Source organism: Rhinatrema bivittatum, chromosome 1 (assembly GCF_901001135.1).
Source record: "Rhinatrema bivittatum chromosome 1, aRhiBiv1.1, whole genome shotgun sequence".
Taxonomy (NCBI): Eukaryota; Metazoa; Chordata; class Amphibia; order Gymnophiona; family Rhinatrematidae; genus Rhinatrema; species Rhinatrema bivittatum.
The window spans coordinates 380,935,564-380,950,704 of record NC_042615.1 but is presented as its reverse complement, the minus strand read 5'-3'; the positions used below and the strand labels follow the sequence as shown (position 1 = coordinate 380,950,704).

The 15,141-nt window shown below is 39.4% G+C and overlaps 1 long non-coding RNA gene across 1 annotated transcript in view; it reads right to left on the bottom strand.

The window, feature by feature from the left end:
* Positions 1-903, bottom strand: part of LOC115080856 — a 52,445-nt gene extending 51,542 nt beyond the window's left edge. Inside the window, exon 1 of the long non-coding RNA XR_003853686.1 lies at positions 781-903. This is a non-coding gene — a long non-coding RNA (uncharacterized LOC115080856). The remainder of the gene's footprint in view (positions 1-780) is intronic.
* Positions 904-15,141: the final 14,238 nt, after the last annotated feature.

The following is a 15,141-nucleotide window of genomic DNA, read 5'->3' as shown; positions in this document are numbered from 1 at the left end:
TCAGGTGACTTTTGGCCAGCCAGTCATGCAGGTGGTTCTTTCAAAATTTCTGAAGAATACATCCAGCAGTTTTTTCTTTTTCTGAGGATAAAGGAAATGTTGTCTGGGTATTCCAGAACAAGTCAAAGCCCTGTAAAGAAACTTTTATGCTACTGGAGCCAGTAAGGTAACATGGTGCGAGTAATACAGGTCCTTACTGAAAGGTAGCAGCAACTCCAGAGATGGATTTAAACCCTACTTAGTTTGACCAGTATCTAGGTGTACTGAACCAGCAACAAACCACACTAATACAAATGGCCCCAGGTAATGCAAGACTCAATGACACAGACAAGCCCCTTGTCTCTTGTTTCATTTAAGATAAAGGCAGGGGAAGACATATGTATGTATATATATATATATATATATATATATATATATATATATACATACATATGTCTTCCCCTGCCTTTATATATATATATATATATATATATATATATATTACTCTCTCTCTCTCTCTCTATATATATATATATATCATTCTTAACCTGCTATGAATCAAACTCTTTGCTGCTGCAGCAGCCTGGCCTCAGGAAAAGGAAAGAAAAGATTTCCACCTCTTTTTTTTGACATGGCTCTCTGCCTGTGCCAACCTTAGTGCAATAATCCCCAAATTGACACCATATGTGGCACCTTAAGCAGTCCGTGGCTGGCCAGAGAATAGATTCAAGCTAGACTCTGTCACATCTTTCATAAACTTGTAATAATTACAAGAAAACAAACAGAAGCAGCTCTGCTCACCTTAGCAGTTGTCAAAATCACAGCAATGCAGTTCACAGCTCATCAGTACTGGCCTTCCCAGGACTCCTTCTCTTCCCTGAGGTCTGTTTAGTTATTCACCTTCCCTAGGGAAGCACCCTGCTGTTATAGGGTTTAAGGTGGACCAGGCCAGATTTCTGAAGTCAGTCCTTAAAGTGTTCACCTATCTTATCCTTTATACCCCTTCACAACCTGTTTGCAAGTGATTAGCCAGGGCTTGATACACATAGCACATTTGGAATATTTCTTGTCAACTAAGCAGAGAACAGAAGAGGTGAAGACTAGAGGTAGGTGAAGACAAGATAATCTCATCCCGGTTTGGAAGATAGGAAAATCACAATAGAGGAGAGGAAAAAGCTATTCTACAGCCTATAAATAAACATTTGATTTTCTTAATAGAATAGCTTTCATTTCAATGTTTTTCTTCCCCTTGTCAGTTTTTTTTCACCAGACACAATGATATTGGATGCTCAAAGTCTAGATTAGAAAAGATAGGCATAAGGGCATTGTTACACGTAAGGCATAGTAACAGCCAATAATTGTTGAAGCATTTTTTCATCCATTTCATCCATGATGGGATTTTAAGTTTTATCATCACAGTAGTCTGATCCAGCATGGCAATTTCTTATGTTCTTATGTTCATCTGTTTAACATCGAACTTTGCAGTTCTTAATTATGCTCTTGCCTATTTTCTTCATTTAGATCTCCTTTCCATTTTTGGAACAATGACCTTTTGGCTTTTTCTGCGTCTTTGACCTTTCCGATAAACCGTGCTGGCAGTCACTTATCTTCCTTCAGCCTTTTAATATAATGGAAGCAAGTGTAGCTTGCTTAATATAATGGAAGCAAGTGTAGCTTGCTTATCGCAGCGGTTACTGCCCCTACTACCCCTAACTAATCAAGCTAGATATTTCACTTGCATGCAGCTCCATCACTGCTCTCTACATTAATGGTGGGGGTGGAAGGGGAATAGAACAAGGAGCTAAGAGTAACAGATAAGAATGAGAGAAAAAATGTGTGAGGCTTGCTGGGCAGACTGGATGGGCCATTCGGTCTTCTTCTGCCGTCATTTCTATGTTTCTATGTTTCTATGAATACATTTTATCGGAGCTTTCAAAACTGTATTTTTTAAAATGTCCATGCTCATGCTTTTAACCTATGCAACCGCTCCTTTTAGCTTTTTCTAATTTCTTCATTCTTTCATAGTCTCTCTCTTTATTATATGCTATTGATATAGTTTTTCTTCTCTTCAGATATTGTCAAATTTGATTGCATTATGATCATTATTGCTTAGCAGTGCCACCACAGTAGCACCTTGCACTAGGGCATGCATTCCACTGAGGACTAGATCTAAAGTAGCTGCCCTATCATCAGTTCTAGGTGCAGTTGCTCCATGGCAACTAAAAACTTAACCTTTCTAGCATGTCCCAATGAGACATTGACCCAATAAATACTAGGAAACTGAAAAATCCTATTTTTATTAGTATGTTGACATTTTTATTTGCCTTTTTAATTTCAGCTAGCATTTCACAGTCTTTCTTCATCTTGGCCAGAAAGATAATAGCATGTACTTACTGCTATACTCCTACCTCAAATAATTTCTATCCATAAAAAATTCCACAGTGCATTTTATTTTCTGCAGGATTTTTATCATACTTGACTTTATGCCATCCTTGACACAGTACCACCCATGTGCCTGTTCGACCTGCCCTGTCACATCAATCTAATTTATAACCTGGTATTACAGGGTGAGGCCATATATATATATATATTTATTTATTTATTTATTTATTAACTTTTATTTACCGACATTCGTGAAACACATCATACCAGTTTACAAAGAACTCAGGCGGAAAATACAATAAAACAATATAACAATATAACAATATAACATTAATAACAGAATCAAAATTCAGAGTACAAAATGAACCAAAAAAGGAGCAATAACAAAAGAGGAATAATAGAAGAGGGGAAGGAGGGAGGATGGGGAGGTAGGGGAGGGCGGGTCAAGGGGAGGGAGGGAGGGTAGGAGTAGGGGGAATGGGAGGGGGATGGGGTGCGAGAGGGGAAAAGGCATATCTAGATGAAGTATAACATAAAAGCCAAAAGATAACATAGATTAGAGGGAGACTATGTACAGTAGAAAAATGTACAGGTACTATTAACTAAAGTAGTACTACGGTGGAGTTGGAAAACCGGCCATGTTAGTTGGGCGACGGTGTTCACTAGGATATAGATTATTTAACGGGAAGCTGGGGGTGAAAAGGGAGGGAGGAGTACCGGGGGAGAAGGTGGAGAGAAGGTGGATATATGCATGCATATATATGCATGCATATATGCATGCATGGCATGGTATAAAGTAGGCTGTACGCACATACATGAGCACACAATTTTATATGGATGTGCGCATGTGCAAGTAAATGCCGCCTGTACTGCATAAGCAAGAGAGCTTTAGTAGACACACGCAATGATGCAATTGCCAGTTCCACAGTTTATTCCCAGTTTGCCCAGGTAAAGGAAAGATCTTCCTAACCCCCCTAGTTAATTAGCCTCCTTTTTACCCTGTTAGCCCCTACCCATAAAAACCCGCTGACTAGCCTATTTTTTTTTGTTCATGGACTTATACATATCCATAGCAGAAGTAAAGTTACGTGGTAGGTGACTCCGGCATGCGCTTGTGTGCGTAAATACTGACACACAGATTTTATTGAGAACTCAAGGAATGCTCATGCCCCGCCCCACCCATTTTTTGCCAAAACATTTTTGAACATGTACCGGGATATCTGTGTGTACTCACACACTGTTTAAAAGCTGCACGGCACACATCGGCCCAACTGCTGAGTATATCTCCTGGCTTTGGAGCTCATAGAGCATTTAAAATTCTCCCCTAACTGTTCAATTTTAATATTCAGACTTCTTGCATTCCCATAAAGGAATTTTAACGTATGTTTTTTATTTGTACTTTTTTTCAATTTGTATTCACAATTTGCTTATTGGAAATGTTACATTCAGCATATAGCCATTCAAATCTATGTGCTTTTTAAGATACATTTTAATACCCGTGTGCAAGTGTCCATGGGCGCGCGGTTCCCGGCATGTGCATATGGATGCACAGATTTTATATCGGCACACGCATGTGCGTGCCAGTACCAAATTGTGTGCGTAATAGGGGGATTTTATAATATGTGCACGGCAACATGATAGGCCCTATTTCCAGGTCCCTAAACTTCCTAAACCTCCTACCTACCCTACCTGCCTTTCCCCCTACTAACTCTGACCCTTAACCCCCCCCCCCCCCCAACTAAGCTACATTTTTTTGATTCACAGCTTAGCTGCTCTGCCGTGCAGCAGCAGGTTTGCGCATGTCAGTCCAATCCCGGTGCCACTTCAGTGGGACAACGCCTAAAGGCACTGTCCTAGCTTTCACATACCCCGCCCATGACCAGGTCAGACCCTGCCCCCGATCCGCCCCTTTTTTGCTGTTCCTTGGGGCATACCAGGAGATACACACATGGTCGTGGGCCTTTGAAAATGCCTGTGGTGCACATTCAGCCTGCTACGCACGTATCTCTCGGTATAGGCACACATAGGCCTTTTAAAATCGGGCCATTTATGTACATCTATCTGGGATACTCAACCTTAATCACAATCTCTCTACTGGAATTTTTTTTTTAATGTTAATTATTTTTTATTCAGTTTTTCAACGACCAATCACAAAGTTGACATATGATACATAATGTGTTCTGTTACATATCATACAGTTGTAGATTTCAAATAACTTTTTAGTCCAATCAGCAATCTTCCCCAAACAACCGATCCTTCCCTTTCCCTCTCAACCGTTTAGATATTTGATGGTCTTATAGTCATCCTCTTAAGTTTTTATTCTCTGTTGGTACCTCAAGGTAGGCCCTCTACTGGGATATTCCTGTTTTGCAAATGTCTTTGGAAAATACCTTTCTCTGAACCATGTGCATTTTAGTGACTTGGATTTAACCCATGATCATTTAAAACTGATATATCTCTTTTTTCAATATTAGCACCAGCAACCAGGTTCAACCCTTTCCTCAGAAAGTTCCACAGTTCATAAAAAATTGAATACCCTCTTCACTATACCATTTTCTTATTTTCATATTCAGACCCAGGAGCTCAGCCTGCCTCTGGGGTTCTGTGCATTGAATCAGAAACATTTCTAAGAATGAAAACCTGAAGGTTCTGTATTATAATTTCCTACCTAAAAGCCTACATTTAGTCTCCATAAACTGCTTACTGAACTTTCTTATATCTTTGATACTCATATGTACCACAACATCCAGCTCCTCTCCAATACTCTCTAAAATCTTATTTAGATGATGCTTGAGGTCTGCTACCTTTTTACTAGGCAGGCAGGTTCACAAGAGATCCTCAAACCCATCAGCCTCTCAGCTATCTCTACATTTTTAATGACCGCATCTCCAGTTAAAATGGCCATCCTAACTCTTCTTTCCTGGGCATATGTTACTGGAGACACATCTTCTGTGTGAAAAATATGGTATCACCTGGGGACAGGACCTAGCTACAGGATTGCCTCCTTCCACATCAAGGGATGGTCTCCTTCCAGGTGGCCTTAATACTCCAAAGCAGCACAAGGTCTCCTAGACTGGAGTCAGGACCACTCTGCTATGTCCCTGAAGGTTTCCCCTATAAACTTCTCTCTGCCTCAGTTCATCCAGGTGTGCCACTCTGGCCTCCAGAGACAGAACTGTTTATGCAAGAACCAGGAGCTCTTTGCACCTGATTCATACATACGACTTTAACCAACTGGTATATAATCATACATGTTCCACTTTACCACTTGGTGCAAGGGCTGCACTTGTGTCTGCATTTTAATTTTTGTTGATTTGTTAAAGTAGATATGTCTAAATCTAAGGGTTTTTAAATTTCATGTTAAGTACCTTTATAAATCTAAGGTTTTTAAATTTGGGTTTTAAAATGTATTTATTAGGTGTCTTTTTTAACTTAGGTTTTTAATTTTAATTAGATGTCTAAAAGTAGTTTGTGGATGACCAGTAATAGGACTTGAATTAATCAATCATTAAAATTAGGGTTAATTATATATTATTCTAAATCACTAATTGACTCTTATTTTGAAGATTTTCCTCCTAATAGTGGTAATTATCTATATAGAAAAAAATATGACTGGGGTGGATAAAAGATGTGGGGGAAGAAAGGAGGTAAGAAATGAAATATGTGACTACTTACTCATGAACCAGTAGTCTCACATTTTAGGGATGTACATTTGTTTAAAATGAATGTGACATCTGAAATGAATGGGTCCATTTAGTTTCTTATCATGGGATCCCTGAAAAGAATGGGGACCATCCCACAAGTGAACATATTCTAATTGTTTTAGTATATCACGGTGATCCAGCCTATCACTGTTATCAGAACACAGTGATGCTGAAAATTAAGATTGAGCATGAGATGTACACAGTGCATTTCCTCTGTAAACATTGTCTTGGGAAGATCCTGTTACCTGCCATACCCCTAATACCAACATAGGGAACATACTACCACTTGCCTATCTGCCATATTCCTAATACCATCATAGGGGACTTGCTGCCTCATGACTACCTGCTAGGCCCCATATTCCAAACAAAATGGGGAAACATAGTAAACCTCAAAAACATTTGGTCATCAGCAGAAAAGACAATTGGGAAACCACAATTATTTGTGGTTTGAATTTTGAATCAGGACTGTTGATCATATGATTTTTAACATGCATTTCAACAAAAAATCTTAAAAAATTATATGCACTGAATTTTCCTAGGTGAATCATTGAACAAAGCGGGTGATCCATGCTTGGATTTGCAGGATACACTGACAAGCTTGCTGACAACCTTGCAGTAATTGTGATATCCCAAATGTCATTTTTGTTGTTGACCTAATGCTTTTGATGTTCACTGTGTTTCCCTTTGGTATATAACCTCATCAGATCAACCTATAGAGTTATGGTCAAGTTTTAGTAATACCTCTGTCCTGGAGGTCACTTAGATTACAGATAAAATGAACCCCTCCTTTTGTCCTTTAAATATATGCAGTGTTCCCAAATTGACATTAGCCAAAGTTCTAATTGCCCCATCCTTAGCCAATATTGTGAATCTGTCACTTTCAGAAGAAGTGATCTCCACCAGTGCTATATTTTCTGTGATCCAGCCCTTGATGAAAACATTTGGATTGGATTCTTCTGTTCCTGCCAATTTTAGACCTATTTCCTCCTTGCCTTTCATATCTAAACTTCTTGAAGCTGTGGTCCTCAAACAGTTGTCTGTGTTTACTGAGGATCATCAGATCCTAAGTAATACCAGTGTTGGTTTAGAAAATATTAGTACTGGTGTTCTGATAATCTCACTGCTGGAACAATTTAAAGCGTTGTTTAGATAGTATTTACATGCTTGTAACATTGGACATTTCATCTGCCTTCAACACTATTGATCAATGACTATGAGATTCTATTGTACCATTTGAGGGAAATGTGGCATTGCTGGCCAAGTATTAGACTGGTTCACTTCTTATCTGTCCAATTGATTTTCTCAAGTTATAGTGGGTGGCAACAGTTTTCCCTGGTATGCTAACTCCACTGGTGTGCCCCAAGGTTCAGCTTTCTCGTCACTACTGTTTAACATCTACTTGGTACTCATCTGCCAAATTTCCACCAACTTTTGTGAAGGGTATAGAATTTATTCAGATGACATTCAGTTTTTTTTATTAAAATTAACTCTACTTGGTCTGATATAGTTATTTCAGTTGGCATCTGCCTGTCAGCCATCAAACAATGGCTGCATCATAAAAAATGAGCACTTAACATAATGAAGACTAAATTTATGGTGTTCCAGCACTCTAATAGCTTGACTATTCCCTCTTTTGTGGAGCTGGACAACCATAAATTCCCCATTTTGCCACATGTAATAAATCTAGGGGTATGAATAGACCATAAGCTATCTTTTAATCATCTTATTAAAACAGTAGTTAAGAGTGGCTTTTTTAAACTTAGAGTTTTATGTGGTTAAATAACTTAATTGAACCAGTTTATTTTAGACTTGTGGTTCAAGCATCAGTTTTACCTACCTTGGACTATTGCAATTCCATTTATCTAGGGCTGTCTGACTCTACATTAAAGCCCGTTCAATTACTTTTAAACTGTACTGCTCATTTTATCAGTGGCAAAAAACACACTGATCACATAATACCAATGTTTCATCAGTTTCAGTGGTTGCTAGTTTGTTTTAAAGTTCAGTCAGAAAAACTTCTTCTAACACACAAGCTTCTTGGTTCATCCTCATTACCACGGATGAACTTCTTGCTATAGATATACCAGCCCACTAGGAATTTAAGATTATAGGAAAGGGGACTCCTTGAAGTGCCTACAATAAGATTGGCATTGCTATTGGCAACAAGAGACTGTGCTTTTTTGGTCACTACACCTGCTTTGTGGAACACTATGCCTGCTGCATTGAGACAAATTGAATGCACTAAATCTTTTAAATTGATGTTAAAGTCATTTCTGATGGGGCTAACTTTTACTTAATGTTCAGTTTGGACCTCTGCTTAAAGCTCAGCTGTTGAAGATGTTTTCTGTCTTTGTTATTTATTTATTTATTTATTTATTTATTTATTTAGATGGTTTTATATACCGACAACCGTTCGCACATCGTGTCGGTTTACAAGTAATTTACAACTAATGTATATATAGGCATGGCCTTTACAAAGAACAGTGAAACAGTAAAAGCAGTAACGGATAAATAATAACTAGATAAAACTAGAGGAGGGGGGATTAACTGGGGGTGACAGGGGAGGGGCAGGGAAAGGGTAAACTGTGACAACAGGGGGGGGCAGGGGAGGGGTAAACTGGGGCACTGGGGGGCAGGGAAGGGGCAAACTGTGAAAACAGGGGGGAAAGATTAAGCACTGGGTTTGGCGAAAAACATTTGTTATGTACAGGTTATATACATGGTAATAGAACCCTGTATATGACACTCGTGGAGGTGAGGTCAAATACATGGTTAAATAATATTCTTTATGTACAAATTAAAGTGGAGAGAGGAGGGCTAGAGGGGGCACGTGTTAGAACTGGGTCCTGAAGGGGGAGGGTTAGTAATTGATGATGATGGGGGGTAGGCTTGGAGGAAGAGCCAGGTTTTGAGTTTCTTTTTGAAGTTAGGTGTGGAGGTTTCGGTACGTAGGTCAAGGGGCATAGAGTTCCAAAGGGTGGGGCCTGCGAGAGAAAGAGCTCGGTTGGTGGTGGAAATGAGTCTAGTGGATTTTATGGAGGGAGAAATAAGAGTTCCACGGAGTGAGGAACGGGTAGGTCTTGTGGAGGTACGGGGGAGAAAGGGTGGGTTAAGCCAGTTGTAGTGTTCATTTGTGATGCTTTTATGAATGAGGGTGAGGGTTTTGTATATAATTCGTGAGTGGATGGGAAGCCAATGGAGGTCAATGAGGGTGGGAGTGATATGATCTTTCTTGTTTACATTAGTGAGGATGCGTGCAGTGGCGTTCTGAAGGAGTTGTAAAGGTTTGATGTGGGTAGCGGGGAGGCCAAGGAGGAGGGCGTTGCAGTAATCAATCTTTGAAAAAATTATAGATTGGAGTACAGTACGGAAATCAGAGAAATGGAGAAGGGGTTTGAGTTTTTTGAGGGTTTGTAATTTGAAATAACAGCTACTGAGAATCGATTTGATGTATGGTTTGAAGGTGAGTTGATTATCGAGTATAACACCCAGGTTTCGTGTGTTGGAGGTAAACGTGGCAGACGAGTCGGTAGGGGGTATGGGTGTTGGTGAATGTTTAGGAGAGATGAGGAGGAGTTCAGTTTTTTGGGGATTGAGGGATAAGTGCATATCAGTGAGGAGCTGGTTGATGAAGGAAAGAATGGTATCCCAGTTTTGGAGTGCGGAAAGAAAGGAATTTGTGAAAGGGATGAGGATTTGCACATCATCTGCATAGATGAAGTGTGTAACCCCAAGGTTGGAGAGGAGATTGGTGAGAGGGAGCATATAAATGTTGAATAGGGTTGAAGAGAGGGAGGATCCTTGTGGGACACCACAGTCAAGATTAACAGGTGAAGATACGAAGTTGTCAGTGAGGACTGTATAGCTACGGTTTTGGAAGTAAGATTTAATCCATAAGAGAGCAGTACCAGAGATTCATATGCTGATGAGGGTGTTGATAAGGATGTTATGATTGACGGTGTCAAAAGCGGCAGAAATATCAAGCATAGCAATGAGGTAGGAGTTACCAGCATCCATTCCTTTGATGATGGTGTCTGTTAGGGAAAGGAGAAGGGTTTCCGTACTGAGATGTTTTCGGAAACCAAATTGTGTTGGTTGGAGTATGTTGGATTGTTCAAGGTGATCAGAGAGGCGGGAGTTTACTAGTTTCTCAAGGACTTTAGAAAGGAAGGGGAGGTTGGAGATGGGATGGAGGTTGAATAGGTTGGAGGGATCAAGAGAGGGTTTTTTTAGAATGGGCTTGACTACCGCTTGTTTTAGGGAGTTGGGGACCATACCTTGTTCAAGGGAGCAGTTCACAATTTTGGAGAGTGAGGTGGCAATGGTTTTAGGAATGGCGAGTAGAAGTTTAGTGGGAATGGTTTCCGAGGGATGGGAAGAGGGTCTCATCTTTTTTAAAATGTTCTCTATTTCTAGAGTTGAGGCAGGTTCAAGTGAAGAGAGGGTAGAAGGTGTGTGTGGGGTGAGGAGGGTTATGTTGTTGGTATTGGAGGTGAATTTAGTGGTGATGTTGGAGATTTTATTCTTAAAGAAAAGAGCAATTTCATTGCATCGAAACTGTGTGGAGGGAACCTGAGGTAATGACATATTGGGTTTGGTATGAGTCATTGTTAGTGCTATGTTATGTATTTTATGTATGTTTTATTTTGTAAATTGCTCAGAGCATGTGTACAAGCATTTAATACATTTTAATAAATACAAATATATATTTGATAATTTTGGGATACACTTGGGGTTTTTTTTTCTGCTCCTTATTCCACTATATGGAACTTACTGCCTCAGGCCTAATACCAATATAGGGGACTTGCTGCCACATCCCCATCTGCCAATACCCTAATACCATCATAGGGAACTTGCAGCCACAAGCCTACTGCCATGCCTCTTATTCCTCCATAGGACACTTGATTTTAGATGTCTACATGCCATGCCATGCCCCTAATTCTACCACAGGAGGCTTGCTGTGACATGACTACCTGCTATGTACTTTATTCCACCATAGAAGACTTGCTACCTCATGCCTGCCTGCCATACCCCTAATACCACTGTAGGTGGCTTGTTGCCACACGCCTTCCTGCCATATCCCAGAAAATCAAGAAATAGAAGATCTTATGTTCAACTCCAGAATATGGGAAATGTCCACAAAACTCCTCCGTTAGAAGGAAGACATACAGGTACAAGAGAAAAGAATTTGAGGAGAAATGATTTTGATATTCAGTATGTGGTAAAAGTTTCAGTAGGGAGATAACTCATACAAAACCAGAAAATCAAGAAATAGACCAGCCTGAGTTCAACTACAGAATATGGTAAAAGCTTTCATAACAAAGGAAACCTCACATCTTATCAGAAAAACAAAACTGATTTTAAATGAAACCAATTGCATATTCTGAATTTGATAAAAGTTTCATTAAAAATTCCATTTCTAAAAACCCCTAAAAACATATAATTCTATCCAGTAGCAAGAATAAGCTCAATAGGGAATGTAATAAAAATGTAACGCATAAAAATGATATGTATTATAATTCATTTTCCTGTAGTAAAACTGTCTCTCATGACACTCTGCCTTGCCGCTATACCCCTCATGCTATACCTTGGGTGTCTAAGACTCTCAGACTTGCCGCAATACCCAGAATTTATACCTTGGGGTTCTTACTGTCACTCTACCTTGCTGCCATACTCTAAACCTTACTTCTTGAAGTGTTCCTAACATTCTGGTGGGCTGCTGTACACATCTCATGTTGCTTTGCTTTGTTGGTGCCACACTTTGTACTGCTTGGTCCATTTATCAGTGCCTTGGGGGTTTTCCTGCCCACCTTTTCTGCTTCATTCCTCCTTCATGGTGCCTTAGAATGCTGAAATCAATGTTGGTGCCATTTTGCCTTTTGTGCTGCTATCACGGGTTCAGGCCACTATTTTTATTGCCCTCATTTGAAGCCTGAAGTGTTCTTCCTAGCCTAACTTCCTTTTTTGTTTGTTATACTGGGGTGTTTTGTCCCCAGAACAAAAATGTGACAAATTCAAAAGATGTATGCTTCTCCTATCACAGCACCTATTTTATAGTTCTCCTTTTTCTTCTATCCCTCCACAATATTGGTTTCCCACCCTGTTCATTTGTTGATTATACTGGAGTGGTTTGTCCTCAGTCAGAAGGAAGAAATACATGCATAAAGGAGAATATGCAGATGAGAAACCACATAGATGTTCAGAATGTAGCAAAAGTTTCATTAGAGAGAGAAACAATTCATGCCAATCCAGAAAACCATGAAATAAAATAGCCCAAGTTCAGCTACAGAATATGGGAAAAATCTTTCATATTAAAGCAAACCTCACAACTTACTAGGAAAACTACACTGAATAGAAACTATTTACATGTTTTGAATGTGATAAAAGTTTCACTTGGAGAACCCATTTCACAAAAAAATCATAATTTTACCCAGCAACAAGATCAAGCTCAAGTAGGGCATGAAATAAAAGCTCATATCATAACAATTATACTGAAATCAATTGTTTGTCATCATTTGCAAACTGCTTTGTGTGAGAAAGAAGACATATAAGTAAATTATTTAGATCAAGTTTTTGTCATCTGTAAGCAGGACAAATATTAAGTAAATTTTAGAGGGAGCTTGACTGGTAAGATCTTATTATATCTTTGTGACAATTATTTCTAGTTAGTCTAGTTTAATTTTATACCCTAAACAACAAGACTCTGCAGGGAGCCATACTAAACTATACACCTTATAGATTCATAAACACATATTATAGTCTAAAAAGATAAACCACTCTGACCTTCAAAGCACCAAGTGAACAAGCAAACAGGACTTCAAAAGGGATTCTGAGCATGGAGGTGAAAGACTATCAACTTTTTGGATTTTCAGATTAGTTGAGATCTTTATGGCAATAGAAATTTAGAAACAAGAGTGAAAGTAATTCCTTTTTTCATTTTGATAGTTCATGTCCTATGTCTTTAAAAGAAAATCTTCACTTATCTCAATTTTTAAGATTTCATAGGATTTGTTCGAATATTACAGATTATAAGGCCAATTCTAAGGGAGAGATTTTGTAACCTAAGCGCGGGCATAGATTTGTGCGTGCAACCTGGCGCGCGCAAGGGGGGTGCACCTTGTGCGCACCAAGCCCTAGGGGAGCCCTGATGGCTTTCCCCGTTCCCTCCGAGGCCGAAATCGGAGCGGCCTCAGAGGGAACCTTTCTTTCACCCCCTCGCATCTTCCCCTCCCTTCCCCTATCTAACCCAGCCCCCAGCCCTACCTAAATCCCCCCCACCTTTATTATTTAAGTTGTGCCTGCCTCCAGGTAGGCGTAGGTTGCGTGCGCTGGCCGAGTGCCGGCACGTGATTCCCTGGCCTAGCAGGCCTTTGGAGGCCTCTGGCCATGCCCCTACCCCACCCCAGACTGCCTATGCCCCTCCCCTTTTTTCAATCCCCGGGACATACGCGCATCCTGGAGCTTGCACGCGTTGCCACTAAATGTTTATCTTTAAATTTGGTCAAACATGGTTATCTGTATTGGTGTATCTGTAATGCTTATAAAGAGACGTTTATATTTACAGAATTCTTAATTATTACATAATAAAATGTCTGATTGATCAACAGCTAATGTGGTTACTACTAGTATATTTAAGTATACACATTTGTCTTCTAATATCACTAGGATAATGAAAAACAAAACATTTGGATATTCTACAATTGCATCCTTATTTCATTTCAACATATTTAAGGATTGCATGTAGTAGAGGAAAAGAATTGATAGAATAGTTAAGTCCTTCTCATTTACAAATGCAACCAAAGATTCTTGGGCTTGAGCAAAGTATGGCTAGGGTCATTTTAAATGTGGATAAACTAAAGCAGTGGTTCTCAACCTTTTCCCCATCATGACACACCTGACAGACAATGTTCACATGTGTGACATTCTGCTCATTACAATCCAAGGCAGAAATAAAAAAATAAAGCCCCATTTTACTTTTATTCTTAAGAATGACACAAGGAAAAGATGAGTACTCTCTCTGAACTGAAATTACATCAATAGTAATTCTCCCATACCAGAAACACCAACTTCCAGCACTCAAACAGTAACCATCTTACCTAAGAAAAGGCAACACTTAAAATATTACATCAGGCCTTAAAACTCAAATACTCCTCTTGTTAGGAAAAGAGAACAAACCAGGCTGCTATAGAGTCCTACACAGAAACTACATGCCAGCAGAATCCCTCATCTCATTCGCATGTGCAGACCTTCCCCTAACAAAGAATAAAGAGGCCATAAAGAATAAATAGAAACATGCAGACAAAAACTGAACTGGAAACCACAACATGCCAGAGACTCTGTATGCAGTGCAACAAAGCAAAAAGAGAATATATCACCAGTCCTCATCAAATAAATCAAGAAATATAAAATCAATATTTCAAAATGAATGAATATACAATAATTAAAAACTCATATAACAAAATTGTAGACAACAATAAAATATTTCAAAACAGGAGACCCAAAGACCCAATAATTAAAAATAATAAGTATAGAAAATGCTCTGCTCTCCATACCTGGGAACATTGGATTTCCAGGTGCCCTAAGATTGTTGTGAATTAGCAGGAGGAGGGGAGGGGAGGAGTATTTGCTTGCACCTTTCTCCACTCTCTCAGTCACACACAAGCTCTCTCTCTTGCACAGGCTCTCAATTTCATACAGATACACATGCTCTCTCTCTCGTATATACACAGAGTTTTAATCATACATACACATGCTCTCTCTCACACACGCAGGTTCTCAATCACACATTGCCAGTTACTCTATATTTCTATGCCTCTCTATGCGTTCACACGGCCCATACCTTATTACTTCCCTGTTTAATGTATTTTCCAAGCTACTGTTATAATGTAAACCGATGTGATGTACACACTAACACCGGTATATAAAAAAATTTAAATAAATAAATAAATGCTGTCTCTAACACACACACAGGGTTGCAAACACACATGCTCACTCACTCACTCACTCTCTCTCTCTCCACCCCCATCCTCACCGAAGAACTACTAGTGGCAGCAGCAGCCTCCTCCTCTTGTAGCCC